Source organism: Heliangelus exortis, chromosome 1, assembly GCF_036169615.1.
Source record: "Heliangelus exortis chromosome 1, bHelExo1.hap1, whole genome shotgun sequence".
NCBI classification, from domain to species: domain Eukaryota; kingdom Metazoa; phylum Chordata; class Aves; order Apodiformes; family Trochilidae; genus Heliangelus; species Heliangelus exortis.
The window spans coordinates 154,629,796-154,642,673 of record NC_092422.1 but is presented as its reverse complement, the minus strand read 5'-3'; positions in this window follow the sequence as shown (position 1 = coordinate 154,642,673).

Sequence of the window (12,878 nt, the reverse complement as noted above, 5' to 3'; positions counted from 1 at the left end):
ATATTAGAGAATCCATATGGTAGAGATACACTGGAAAACAGACTTCATTTCACTTTCTGCAGCCTGTAGCATTGTTTAATGTGCACAGTCATCAGAATAATCTAGAATAAAAGAATCAGCAGATTTTGTCACTTCTGTCCCTGCAGGACAGCAATGGTGCCCTCACAGGAACTGGATAAAGAGTTAGGTGTGGGTCAGCACGCACGCACAGTCAGAAGCGTGCAGTGGAAGCAGAAACTGGGTGGCTGTGAAATACAAAGGAGACTATGGAAAAAAATACCAGTTTGTTAATTAGTCAAAAAAGCACTGCCCACACAGCTTGTTTTCTTTGTCCTTTAGCTGGGGCAGGGCTCCATGGAACAGGACAGGCTGTTGTGTAATGTCAGTGCCGCACAGAAGGGTGGTCGGGGCAGAGGTAAAACCAAGCTTTGAGGACAAGAACCAGGAGGTAAGGCTGATTTGTGAAGATGCATCACCAATTAGTGCACTAACAGCAGTGGCTAGAGGCCAAGTGAGTCTGAAAGAGAAGTACAAGTGCTCTACGAAATAACACCGAAGAGTGGGCCCGAAGAATTGTGCCTCCATTGCTGGCACACGTGCCAGTACAGACCATTGGGTTCCTTTGCTGCTCAATTCAGTGCCCTCTTCAAGGCACCTTCCTCTTTGCTGCTCCCTCTGCCAGCTAACACTCTGTTAACTGAACCAGTGCATCTCTCTTTTAGACTAAACCAAATCATCTTTTGTTTCTGCTTGACAAATCCATTCTCACCTTTTTAATTTTTTTTCCTCTTTTCCTCATCTGCTGGGTAAGACAAACCCACTCAAACACAACCTGACAATGCTAAAACAGCTTCTAAGGCTGGCAAAATAGGGTGAAGCAGCCACCCATGAGTTCTGCAGTAGGGGCCTCTGCATTTATCAGTTTTGTATGCAAAATGTTCTGCCACCACGAAGCAGCACAGCACAGGCAGCTGAAGAGGGATGGCTGAAGGTAAGGGGGAACTTAGGCAGATCCTCACAGCTCGATGTGTTTGGGCCACGCTGCTATCAGTTTGGGTGTATTCCTGTTTGCATCATTCCTACTCTCCTTAAGTTTTGACGGGCTTTTTCTTCCCCCAAGTTTTCAAAACCAGCAGTGACAACAAAACCAGAAAGTATCATGCAGCAGGTAAAGTATGCGGCATCTGCAAGAATACACAAGGAATGATTTTAGGTCGCGCTGCTTCTCAGGACCAACCTAGCATGGGCTACCGGTTACTCTCCTGCTCCCTTAAAAAAACCCAAACAAACAAACAAAAAACCCAACAACAACAACAAAAAAATCAAACAACAAACAACAAAAAAACAACACAAAAACCCGACAAAAACCCCAAAACCAACCAGCCAGAACCCCCCCCCCCCCCCCTCATGACCCTGAGGGCATTTTTGCTCATCCCAAGAAAAAATTCCACTTTGCATTTCAATGAAAGGCGTTCAGTCTCCTTTCCCCGCCCCCAGGCTGTTTCCTGTGCAAACCCTCTGACTTTCGTTTTCTTTTTGAACCAGCTAAATTTGCATTTCGCTAAGCCCTCTCAAGCATCTTCTTTCTCAGCATGGGACAGGGGGCTGTGCTTGGGGACGTGCTGAGGAGCACATCTGGCTCCTGGAGCCATCTAAAGGAGCCAGGACCGAGTCCCTTGAAACGGGACCTCAAGGGCAGCATCAATCAATCTCAGCTTTACTGGGGCTCCCAGTGCCAGAACTGCTTGTCCTGTCCACGCAGGATGTGAAGGTGCATGGTGTGGAGGGAGGCAGGGGGTCACATAGTGGCATAGAGGCTGTGACAGTGGCCTGAGAGAGATAATCCCATGTGGAGAACTAGCACTTGGGAATGCTCTGCACTGGAGGACAGCTCTTGGAGCTTGTTCATGTTTACACCATCTAACCTCAGTTAGAATGTAAGGGGTCCCAGAACATCTGAATTGTCTGATAAGACCTGAGCCTGAATGTGAGGGCCTTCAGCATGAAGATGTGTTCAGCAAGGTGAATTCTGAGCAGCATCCTCCCTTCATGTTTTCACACCCATGTGCCATCTGTCTGTGTAGTGGATAAGCAGCTTTGCTGTACCTCATTCAGCACCTCTAAGATGGATTGGCTTCTAGAAGTAAATTGGAAAAAAAATAGACTCTGCCCTTAGGCAGGGTGAGGTTTAGTGAGGTGAAATCATGCCCATGGCTGCATGTGGCTGGGGGAAATACCTCAGTGAGACAGGGGAGAGAGAACCATGAGAAGTGGCAAAACAGAATATCTCTTAGGTGTGTTAAGCTACACAGTGAGAATGTGTCCAGGCAGGTTATGCAGATGAAATATTTTTGCAGATACAAGGCCTAGTAAGAGTTGAATGGTATTACATATAGACACCTAGGTTACACGAACTGCATCTTCTGCTCATGGGGAGCAGTAGGAGCCCAGAGCTGCCAGTGGGATGACCTTGTCACCCTCTTGTTCTGTTATGGCCACGGACTCAGTGGACTAGGAGAAAAAAGGCACAAGCATTAAAATACTCTGCTCTGAGTTTTTTAATTTGTTTTTTGGTTTCTTTATTGAGAGTGGCACAATTGTCTAAAAATTTTAAAGTTTCAGGGATGGTGTCAAATTTTCCTCTTTTATACTGTTTGTAAACCATATTGTAAATGTTCTCTTTTATGACCCAGCATGGATGAAGATGTGGACTCTCTAGCACTTGGGCTAGGTGATGGGATAAACAATACTTCCTTGTAGTCCAGCAGATGCAAAAAGCACTCAGGAAAATACCTCCAAAACAAATCAACCAGTGCAAAATTTTCCACAGAGGACATTTAAAACAAAAGGATGCAGTTTGATATATAAGGAATCACTAACTGGTCAGTGCAAGGAGCAGGACTCTACTAAATAGTGAGGGATATACTAGGTACTGGAGAATCAGGTAAGTAGCCAGCAAGCAAAGATAAGGCTGCTTGGTCCTTTGGTTGCAGTAACAACTTTCCACAAAATCAGTGTCTTTCCTTGGGATATGAGAACTGCAGTGAACCTGATGGTGGAAATGCTGGAAAATTTGTAAAACCACTTATCTGTAAATCCAAGATGTTAAGTAGTACATATAATTTTTCATTCATCAGTATGAAGTATTTTGCACCCCTGATAGGTGTACAAACCAAATGTAAAAAATACTCTTTGTTCTTTAAGCACTTTTATTATAAAGTTTTTTCCAGACATTTGTATCCCCCCAAAAAAATTCTGTGTTAGGTTTTGCAATTCAAAATTAATTTTGCATTCAAAATTAATTCTTCTTTATCTCAAGGATGAAATAAAAGAGCTCATAGTGTCAGAGTATATTTTAATTTTTGGTTTTTTATTTCTAGACTCAGTTCCTGATCAGAAAGCCAGATGACCAGAAGAGTCAAGTAACTGAGATACAGTCTTTTATCTTTAAGTCATCTCAAATCTGCTTTTCAACAAGAATGGATGGTCTGTGCCCAAGTTACCAAACTAAAGGTCAGTGTTACCCAGTCAAGGGCTTGTTTTGATTTGTGCAACGTACAGGGATGATAAAGAAACTAGCACTGGGAAAGCAGAATAAAGTTTCAGTAGCAAGAGACAGAGTTAATTCCACTACTCAATATTATCACATGATATTTGCTTCACTTAAGTAGTGGTGAGGGTCTAGAAAAATAATTTGAAGGTGATTTCTGAGATCTGCCATAAGGGTGGAGCACTGTATACTGAGATGGCTGTGCTGCACAGGGATGCACAGCTCAGGAAGCTGTAGCTGGCTAACAGCTCCAGTTAAAATATGTTAATAAAAACTTTTACCAAGATTGACATGACAGGGACAATGCTTCAAGAAAAAAAAAGTTCTTCTAGGAATAGGACAAGTGATAGGTTTCAATGCTAATGGCTGTGTCATCTGTGGATTCTCAGGGGTCTAGTACAAGGTGACTTAATCAATTTTTCCATTGCTTGCAGTTTTCAAGGCTTTGCCCTTCTACCCAGTCCCTGTCTCATGAAATTTCTGGGAACCTCATGTCTCTGTCTTCTCTCAGGTTGGTTGGAATGGTTCAGTGGTTCAACATTTACAGAAAGAGGAGGAAGGAGAAGATTAAACCAGGCTGGAGTAGACAGAGTGATCCTCCTTAGATTTTCTTCCCTCAGGTCACAAGCTGAAAAACCTCATTAGCTGGATTAAGACCTGGATATTCCAATTAGCATTTTAGGGTTTATTTTCCAGCTATTTGTTCCTTATACTATGATGCTAGTATTAACACTGACAAAAAAATCCAACCCACAACCCCACTCGTTTTAAGCTGAAGCAACCTGAACTTCTTATTTCATGCCAGCTGTTACATGCCAGCATTGTAGAAAGCTTATTAATAATTTATATTTGTCCCCTAATGGCTTTATCTTTACTCCCTTTGAGTTTGATGTTATTGTGCCAATTCCAGCTAGGTGGTTATGCCTGACAAGTGTAAAAATATAATTAGGAGGATCAACACCATAGCAACCTGGTTTGCATCACAGCTGCAACAGATGATACCTTCCAAGTAACCCACTCAGCATCATTCAGAGACTTCCCCTCCTCTAGGGGAGATGATTTTAGCCACTAGCCTGCTACCAGCACCTGTGTTAGGAGTTGTCAGTGAGAACCTATTTCAGAGGCAAGTGTGGGATAAGATGGGTGGCAAAGTTGTGAGTTCAGAGGTGGCAGTGCTGAGGGAGGTGTAGCTCCAGGATTCCTGTGTGGCCCATCAGTGAGGCATCTCTCCTATCTGTGGGGGGATGACACGTTTGAATGTGTTGAGGCCTTCCCTCAGCTTCTCTTTGCAGTGCCTGAAGGTGTTTGGCTCTTTATAACTCAGTTTAGGTTTGAGAGGCTGGATGAGGCAAGGCTGTGTGCCTGACAGAGCCTGGAGATAATGAATTTAGCATAGTCCTTGCACCCCCTTGGCCCTGAAAACCACCCGAGGGACAGCCTATGTCTGTGATCAGACCCATACGCAGAGCAAAAGGGCCAGAGCCAGCAAACCTCCCAGTACAAACCATCCCACCATCAGCCTTGTGACTCCTGCTTTTAATACAGGAGAAGAAGTATGGGGTTGGGAGTCAGCTGTTGTCCAAATAAGGGGACAGTAAACAAAAAGATATAAGATAAGCCCCAGAGATGGCAATGAATGAAAATTTCTGTCATCAGGTGATGGTTACTGATGGTCTGGTTCTGAGGCTGGAGTATGCTTGTCTACTACCTGGCAGGTGTGTCCCCCTACTCAGTCTCTTGGTTGTTTCCCTGTGACCTTTTGTGTGCTCATGCAGAAGAGCAGGAATCACTCTCTTCTGAGACTGAAGAAGGATTTGACTGTCTAAATCACATTATTCCAGCTGGGCCATTGTTCAGCATTCCTTAGTAGACAATAGAGTTAAAGAAAAAAACAAACAACAAAACAACAACAACAAAAAAACCAATCCACCCCCCTCACACACAAAAAAATCCACTTAATATTCAATAGAAGCCAGACACTTTGGGAAAGAATAATTTTTGGTCACCCCCGGCAGGCAGCAGATTGGTGACCCTGGTCTGAAATCAGAGCTGGGCTGGGAACACCCAGTGTGGGGTTTGAGTGCAAGTTGGAAAAACGCTGGATGTATTGCCCAGACCTTGTCTGCATTTGGCCACAAAGCCTGACTCAGTGCTTTTCAAAACCTTTGTTATACACTCTGCAAGTCATGTCCTTTGATTTCACAGCAGGGCAGGTTTTTCACATCCTAACCTTTCTGATTTGCTTTTCACTTAAAATGTATTTCACAATAATTTTTGTTAGATTTAACACAGTAAGGGCAGGAAGAAAAAAAGGGCAGAGAATCTGGAAAGTATGATTGGTTCTCTTAGTAGGTAAAATATTTTCTCTGTATGCAGACAGAGTTGGCTTTGCTCCATTTAACTACAGCCAAACTTTAAGTTAAGAATCAGGAGCTGCTTGGGCTGAGCAGTGCAAAACCCAGGATGCAAGGCTCTTCCTAGAAGAGGCAGCTTATTTCTCTGGCAGTCCTGCTTGATTACAGATGTTAATAGCAGCTTCTCCTCTTACAGAGATCCTCTCCCAGGAGGGAATTAGGGTTTCCACAGCATGCAAAACAAAGCCAGACTGCTTAATAGTCTTATTGTCCTGCTTGCACTCACCAAAAGGGAAATTCCAGGCTGAGGAAAAAAAAAAACAAACCCCACAGGAATGATTTACATTCTTTAGTTTCTACTACAGCTTTGTTGCCTTGTAGAGCAGTGGCTGAAATTCAGAATTTCAGAAGCTGAAACTACAACAACTCCAGAAGTTATAATCCTGGCATTTAAAAAATGCCCCAAACACTGAAGCAGCTGCAAATGCCCATTCTACTTTGTGGTTTCATGCTTCTACTGGGTGGTTTTGTGCTGTGATAGTGTTCAGAATTCATCAATGTTGGTACAGCAGTGTCTTTGGGAGGATGTCAGAGGATTTCTTTTCTCTCCCTCTGGAATCTGGTATCTGAGCTAAAAAAGGGCAGTACTGTTACTGGGGAACAAAAGGCTGTTCTGGTGGGCAGCAGCAATGCTTGAGCTTTGCAAACTCATACAAGAAATTTAACATTTTCACACCACGATGCACAGCTCAGGCAAGTAACAGGAAAAAACAAAAAAAGCTCCAAGCAAACAGTCAAAAAAGCAGGCATGTTTTTTAAATGGAAATATAAAACTTTCAGAAGAGATGTATGAAGTTTAAAAACCTGTAACTTTTTAGGGTGAAAGTTACTAAGGACCCCTTTGCATTTGCTGTGCAATTATTATATAGTCTTTCATGTCAATAACCTAAATTGTCATTGCATGTGTAATTAGCTGAGTGTAAGTCCTATTTTGTACATAATTGAAATGTGTTTGTTAAATAGGGAAAGAGCCTTGTTTATGCTAACATGCTTCTTTTTTTCTCAGTGAAGAATTAGTTTAACACTTCAATTTCCTATTCATGCATGATAAAGGCTGGAACCACAGATAGTACAAAAAGGAAGTGTAGGAGATAATCGATAGCTCTTACCCTTTACTGATAAAAAGTTACTTTATTACTTCAGGAAAAAATACATGTTAGAGCATGCCATCAAGTGCTTATATTTTTCTGCATGTTTTTAAGCTTTTTGGAGTATTTTTTGACTTTTAGGTTCCAAAATGAAAGATCAAGTTTTGTCTCTTTTTTTTTCTTTTTTTTTTTTTCTTTAGCTTTAATGAAGTCTTGCATTTCTATAGCCTTCATTTAACTCTGTCATCTTTATCCACACTATGTTGCACCTTACACCAAGACCTTGATAAATTACCACTGACATACTATTTTTTGGTTCCTACAGATTTAGGACTAAGTTCCTGGAATTTTTCCATACTAGGCAGACAGTGCAGAATTACCAAGTGCAGATCCTTATCAAAGGAACATGTGAAACATGTGAAACACGTGGGAATAAATGGTAATGGCAGTCCTTGCCTACAGCACAAATATGTCTATTCTGCTTCTTGCAGAAGTTTCTTAGAGATAATTCATGTACACAGTGTGTTGATTCCTGGTGCTTCACATTTCTAATTGTGTCATCACAAATCAGTGGTATACACAAACAATAGCCATGTGTTTTACTCAGCTTGGATGTGTCTTATAAAATCTTCCTGAAAATTCTCGTCACCATAATTATTTGATAGATGATGAAGCTCACTGTGATTACAGACTATACAGAACCTTTGCTTAAAGTGCAGACAATGAAATGTAGACTAAGCTTTTGCTCTGGTGGTTTTAATAGTTGACTTTTGCTGGGTGGGACTAAGAGAAACTTTCTGAGTTGAGACAAATTCCATGAAACTCTGATTAAAGTCCCTTCCCCAGTATAGTAGCTGATTTCTATAAAGCATTATATCACTTTATAAACAGCTTATATGCTATTAGAGAATGATAAACATGTCCCCGTGTTTAACTTAGTATTCCTGGAAGCCTTTGTGAGCTGCAAAACAGCATCACTGCTACCAAACACTTTTGTACCTTAGTTAAAGAAAAAATGTTTAGTTGCTGGCTTCCACCTACAAAGACAGGAGACTTGCACAAAAGGAAATTTCAGTTTAAGGAGTTAGTAAAAAAATTCAGGTTCTGAAGTACAAAAGGAGGCACTAAGGCCAGACTTTAGCAAAATAAGAAAGGAGCAAGTAATTTCAGGAACAGGAATGTGGCCACAGCAGCATAAAAACTTATTTTGAGGCTTTTCCAACCTAGGGATGTGATGCTGCAAGTTCTGTTCAGTGGCAGGGTGGGATGGCCCTGCCTAGAAGTGCTCTTGGCTCCTCAGTCCCTCTGCCAGCCCCTGTCTTCTGCTCCTGAGGAGGAAATCTCCCAGGAATCTGCTTCATCTCTTGCCCCATCAATCCCCTCTCCTGTCTGTCCCCAGTTAATGGGGAGTGGTGGTGCTGCTGCTTCGTGGGACAGCATCCTTAACCCTTCCTTTGCTGTGATGGCAGGCAGAGGCAATGGCATCTGACATGTAACCACACAACATATGAAACTGATGACTTAGTTTAGAAGGAGCAGCAGCAATAAGAAGGGACATTGGTAAGAACTGTGTGAGTGAAGAACCCCAGGAGTGTCCTTTAAATGTCTGGACAATGTTCTCCATTAGTTTTATGGTATGTTTCTAATTTAGGAAGGGGTTTGTGTGTTAATTATGAGATAGAATTTAAATTACACTTCATGCATATGTGAAACAATGTGGATTTTAAAGAAAAGAAAGAGAGTTCTGTCTGGCATAAGCTGTCTGATTCCAGACAAAGCAATTCAATAGTTGGTCATGACTTGTATTAATGCCTGTTAACCCCAGCTCTTTTGTAAAATACTGATGGTGAAGCTTCCTTTCCTGCTTTTTGAAGCAAAAAAGGTATTAGCAAACCAATAGAGAGCACATCAGTGAATGAAGCCTTTACAATTTTACCAGACTGTGCTTTTCTATCAATGCACCAAAGAGAAACATAGCATTTTATTTTATGTCCTCCTGCAAAGATTAAAAGAAAGAGAAACAGGTTGTTTATCCAAACCTCTTGTATCTGCTGGTGGTAGATTATTTTGCCCTTCATAAGCAGATAATTAAAGCACTGCTAAACTGGGGACTATTTAGTACTCTTGGCCACTCAAGAGGTGTGGGAGGCATTTTATTAAGCAAGATACACAAATGCATCCCTCTCACAACCTCCAAGTGGCTTTGCAGGTAAGAGAGGCCTTGGGAAGACATACACTTGCTAATGATTCCCTCATCAAATAAAAATCTATACCAGTCGCATGGCGTTGTTTATTCAGTGGTTGAACATTAGCTAAACTAGAGATAGGAAAGAGTGACTGCATAGACCAGCAAGCCTTGGGCCAAACTCTTGTCCCCTTTGAACCTTCCTTCTCTCTCCAGGCAGCCAAGAAAAAGTCTTCTGACAGTTTCACCTCACCATCACTTTGGCTGACATCAAGGGAAGAAACCATGAGGAGGTTTGTCACCTGGAGCTGCTCATAGGTGGGGGAACTGTTGAGTGCATGTTGGGAGAGGGAAGACTTGATATGTTGAGGGGCCTCTTCTTGCAGAACAAATGTGCACTGTATTTGACAACATATGCTTTAAGAGTTCAAATCCCAGGGTTAGCAGAATGGCATGAGATGAAGATAAATTGTCTTTTGCTTGAACAGGTTAATTTTCCACTGAATTTAAGGGTTATGCCCTACGCTGCCTCTTCCCTCACTCCCAGGATGTTAACAAAGAAAACATCAATTTATTTTTAAATACGTGAAGGATCAATGAAAGGAGAGGACTGTGGCCAAGAAGGCCAATGGCATCCTGGCCTGCATCAGGAACAGCGTGGCCAGAAGGTCCAGGGAAGGGATTCTTCCCCTGTACTCAGCCCTGGTGAGGCCACACCTCGAGTTCTGTGTCCAGTTCTGGGCCCCTCAGTTCAGGAAGGAGATTGAGGTCCTGGAACAGGTCCAAAGGAGGGCAACCAGGCTGGTGAAGGGACTCCAGCACAGATCCTATGGGGAGAGGCTGAGGGAGCTGGGGCTGTTCAGCCTGGAGAAGAGGAGGCTCAGGGGAGACCTCATCACTCTCTACAACTCCCTGAAAGGAGGGTGTAGCGAGGGGAGGGTTGGTCTCTTTTCCCAGGCAACTCTCAGCAAGACAAGAGGGCACGGTCTCAAGTTGTGCCGGGGGAGGTTTAGGTTGGACATAAGAAAGAATTTCTTTACCGAGAATTTCTTTACCGAGAGGGTGATCAAGCATTGGAATGGGCTGCCCAGGGAAGCAGTGGATTCTCCATCCCTGGAGATATTTAAAAAGAGACTGGATGTGGCACTCAGTGCCATGGGCTGGTAACTGCAGCGGTAGTGGATCAAGGGTTGGCCTTGATGATCTCTGAGGTCCCTTCCAACCCAGCCAATTCTATGATTCTATGGTTCTATGACTGAACACTCCAGACCACAGACAAGATTGTTTCTCATATTACTTATTTGTTGGCAGTTATAAACCTTTACATTTAAGGGCTTTCCAATCAGAAGGACACTGCATTCATTAAAGCAATCTTTTCTGCTGCCATTAGCTTTTTTGTTATCCATGAGTTGCTGCCTTTCTGCTACTTTCTGGGCTCATATGAACAGTCTTTGAAGTATCATGGATGACCTTAAAAGAAAAAAAAAAAAGCCCCTGAAAAGTCCTCTTTGCTGTCCTCACATACTTTATGTTCTCCCTTTAATTGGACTGCCACTGTGTTAGCAAGATCTGAGTTACAAATAAAGGAGTCAGAGGGGCTCACTAACAACACACAGCTATTCCCTGTAACCTCAGAGAAAGTTGCACCATCCTTTAGTCTCCTCCTGAGGGAAGGGGAGGAGAGGGGTACTTTTCCTCCCCTCTTGGTTCTGCTTCTTTCATGTACTGCAGATTTAGTGCCACTCGTTGACAATTCAGTTGTGCATTTGTTGTTGCACCTCCTGATCACTCTTGATTTTCACTTCATGATACTCATGCACCACAGATTATGCCAAGTGTTTTGGGCTATATCATGGATGGAGCAGTACTGGAACAGGTTTCCCAGTGAAGCTGTGAATTCCCCCTTCCTGGAAGTGCTCAAGGCCAGGTTGGACAGGACTTTGGGCAAGCTGATCTGGTGGGAGGTGTCCCTGTCCATGTAGGGGGTTCAGAACTCAAGGATCTTTAAGGTCTTTTCTAACCAAACAGTTCTATGATTTTAGGATTCAGAGTCCCTCATGTGCAGGAGCTACACTTCCAGAGCTTCAGGAGAACCACAGCTCTCCAGCAACCCGAGCTCTCCTGATGAGCTGCAGACATGGTATTCAGATTTCAGACTGCTGTGGAGCAGGAGCAGTGGCCAACCAGTTCTCTCTCAGACTGTTACTTCCCATGCCTGAAATGAGTAACAGATGAATCACTCATTTAAAATATCCTTTCTTGCAGGTTTTTTTTCATAATGATTCTGGTCTTAAAAGTATGATCAGTTCCTGCCCAGCCTCTTGTTTCACCTACCTTTAAACTTGTAGTTTCCTGAAAACTTTGTTCTATAATGCCTCCACTTTATATTCCAGTGGTTATTGTCTTTTAATTCTCATAATTTTTGCCCATGTGTGTCCTAATGACACTCATATATAAAGTTACTCAGAATAGTTATGGTGTTGGGACAGAAGAGAGGATTGTTCCTCTTTCTGCCTTTGCTGCTGGCACAGATGGTGACCTTGTCCTTGGCAGCTTGTCTTTTCATTTCCTCCTCCATGATGTGTTGGTCTTGACAGTATAAATCTCAAAGAACTAACCCCAGTGGCCTGTCAAAGCCAGCCCAGCCTGGGCTTTCTGCCAGGGTGCTGTGCCTTTCCTTATCAGTGTTTTGCAAGCAGATTCAGATGTGTCAGCCCTGGGCCTGCTGCTGGCTACTGTGAGGATGCCTTCATCTCCTTCTGAGACCTGCTTGAGGGGGGCAGGTGGAAGCTTGGCCTTTCTGGCTCAGTAAGAACCATTTGGATGGAACGTTAAGAACCATAAAGTAAGTTCTGAAGGAGTTTTAAAAGTTCTCAGCAAAGCATTTTCCTGCTTGAGCTCTTGTCACGAGCTATGAAATCAGCTCCAGGAGAGAAGTGCACCAAGAGTGATTATCAAGCTATCAGCCCAGTGTCTCACCTGTCAGTAGAAGTAAAGTCAGGCAAGGTTTTCTCTCCTTATGTCGTGACCTAACACATCATATATTGCTCTGGCAGGATGTACAAACAGAGCTACATAATTCCAGTGGTGCTACTCAAAATGTGAGAGCAGATGTAGTATAAGACTATCCTGTATTAGCTGAGTTTGTAATATGCAAAGATGACTGAAACATACCACAGCAAGCACCTCTTTACAGGTGTGACTGCAATGACTTAAGCTGAGTGGTATCTCTGACTGAAACAGATTAACTAGGGCTATATGTGAAGGTCACACACTGAGCTGGAGGTGCAGACATGAGAGATACATCTCTTTTGATGATGCTGGCCCCGGGTCATACCATCTGATTTATGATTTGTTCCATAGAAGAACTTCTCAGTCCATTGCCTATGCTCTTAATTGGACATCTCAGTTATAGGGGCACAGACCTGTGTCTTTTTGCCCTCAATAACTACCTGACTTCTAATCTTTGATGTAGCTTGATAATATGCCTACAACAAGGTACTCTTTGATTCTCTTCAGGGAGCAGTAATCACTTTTAGCTCTTCTGAAGTACTTTTCTAGATAAGACTCTCAAGAAGTCTTTTCTTTTTAGCTGTTTTGTGACTCCTGTGGCCTATTTCTATTTAGTTTGTTATGATGAA